Here is a 2,168-nt window from a genome sequence, read left to right as displayed (position 1 = left end):
CAGTTTTAATAAAAACCCACTACCACCCTCCCCACATACATGAGGGAGTTGACACGCACACGCGCGCGCGCACACACACACACACACACACACACACACATCTATATATGAATATAGATATAACTATCCATATACCTAATATTTCTATGCTGAAGTGCAGCAGGACATTTAACTGATAATTTATTTTTGTGCCCTGTCATGGTCTGGTCTCTTCAGCTTGGGTCCTCCAGCTTTGGCTCTCCCTAGCTCTTTGCTGACACTGACAACAGCGAGGGCAAGGAAGTGTGTTCAAAGGACAAGAGCAAATGCTTCAGTGTAAGGAAATGAGAGAAACAGACCTCACAGCACAATGAATGCACTAACGAGTAAAGAGCCTTGTAGTCTCCTTCCCTTCCTTTGCTTATCCTAGTGGGTTTAATCAAAAACAAACAAAACACTCTGGTGAAATATAGGCAATAAAGTCAAAGTTGGGCTAGGTCTATGTAACTACAAAGAAAAAGTCATCGCAATTTATAAAAAAAAAAGAAAAGTAGTAAGTTTCATTAACGAGCGCGCCGGAAATCTCAGGTATCAAAGACGCATTAACCCTGGAGCGTCCCCTGCGAGCCGCAGCCGGACGGAGGCAGTCGTGGCGAACAGACGTTCTTTCTCCTCCTAGCAGTCACACAAAAGGAGGGCTGCGGAACTAAAAGTTTCGGGGCCTCCGGCTCCGTGGATGGAGAAAAGAGAAAACCTGGAGACGGGGTGGGTAAAAGACGCATCCTGGGCGCCTCTCCTAAGTCCAGCCAAGGAGAAAGCTCCTTGGCCTGGAGGAAAAAGGGGAGGGGGCTTGGAGCCACTGGCCAGTCCCCTGCGCCCCGCCTCTGAGACTGGAGCGTTGTGCTCCGCCGCGTTCTTCCAAGTACCCTTCACCTCGTTCCAGAAATAAAATAAATGTTTTTAAAGTGCGTGTGTGTGGACAGCATGGAGAGCGCGCGCCGGCGGAGCGCGCGGAGGACAGAGCGCGCAGTGAGTGGAGTTTGGGGGGTGCGGGCTGGATGGGTGTGCTGATGGCGAGGGATTGAAGGCGAACCCTGGGACCGTAGCGTGGGGGCCGCCAGAGAGAGGAGAGAGGGCGTACGAGCGGGCGCAGGTCGCCTCCCGGGCGCGCGTTCCGCCGCTGCGAGCGCGCGCCCCTAGCCGCCGCCACCTCCTTCTGCGCCGCCGGGACAACCGTGCGGCCGCCGGGCCGCCTGAGCCGGGCCAGGGCACGGGCTGGCCCGTGCTCGGGCGGCTGTTCGGCCACTGCCACCAGGGCCTGAAGGGGCCCCTGCCCGTAAGTGCTCCCATTCTCTCCCCCTCCTCCCCGCTCGGGCGCACCGCCGCCGCAGCTGCTCAAATGGAGTGGAAAATGGCCATTGGGCGGCAATGAGTTATAGATTATCTGCTTCACGTTTTGTACTTAGCTGCCTGTAATCTTCTTTTGAGTTTGCCTGAGCCCCTTGCTGGAAAAATCAGGAGGGAGAGATTTGTCCTTTGCGGCTGTACACGCTAATATGTTTATATGATTAGCCGAACTCGAGGGGGGGGGGTGTGGGGGGGTGCTGGGGATTGGAGGAGGAGGAGGAGGAGGAAGAGGAGGAGGCTGGAGGTGACTCCAGTTCAGACCTCGCAGAGAGTCTGTGTCAGGACTTCGCACTCCCCAGTCTCTCCCTCTCTCGCTTTCACAGCCTCTTACTCTCTCTCCGCTCACTCACACACACACGCAGAGGTGCCGGAGCGAAATCGGGAGCTTACGGGAGAATTCCTTGGGATCGTTGGGGAGGGGGACATCTCCCTCCGCTGCTGTGCGTGGCGTTGCTCTTCCTTTCTCCTCCCTGCTTCTCAGAGCCCAAGTCTTCGCCTTCAGCCTTTCCCCAGGCAGCAGCCACCGCTCGGCTTCGGCCCGGAGCCTCGAAATGTGAGGAGGGGCCGCCGCTGCCTCCCGCCCCAGGCCGCAGGGTCGGCGCGAGAGATGCCCATCCGGCGGCGCGGACGGCGGGCTGCGGGGCTTCGCCTGACAAACTGAGTTGGCCTTGCGCCGCCGGCGTCTGCCCGCCCCTCCCGCGGCCGCCGCTCCGAAGGGACTCCCAAGTCTGCGCACCTCTCTCGGGCTTTTGCCTCCAACCACCTCTTTTGCTCTGATTTTT

At 57.7% G+C, this 2,168-nt stretch overlaps 1 protein-coding gene across 3 annotated transcripts in view; it reads left to right on the top strand.

Moving 5' to 3' along the window:
- Positions 1-630: 630 nt before the first annotated feature.
- Positions 631-2,168, top strand: part of LPHN2 (latrophilin 2) — a 218,776-nt gene continuing 217,238 nt past the window's right edge. For all 3 annotated transcript variants that reach the window (XM_006888580.1, XM_006888582.1, XM_006888581.1), the window contains exon 1: positions 631-744. The gene's annotated coding sequence lies outside the window, so the exon portion shown is untranslated. The remainder of the gene's footprint in view (positions 745-2,168) is intronic.

Source organism: Elephantulus edwardii, unplaced genomic scaffold, assembly GCF_000299155.1.
Source record: "Elephantulus edwardii isolate Elephantulus edwardi_28Jun2011 unplaced genomic scaffold, EleEdw1.0 scaffold00069, whole genome shotgun sequence".
In the NCBI taxonomy this organism is placed as follows: domain Eukaryota; kingdom Metazoa; phylum Chordata; class Mammalia; order Macroscelidea; family Macroscelididae; genus Elephantulus; species Elephantulus edwardii.
This window is presented reverse-complemented; position numbering and strand designations above follow the sequence as displayed.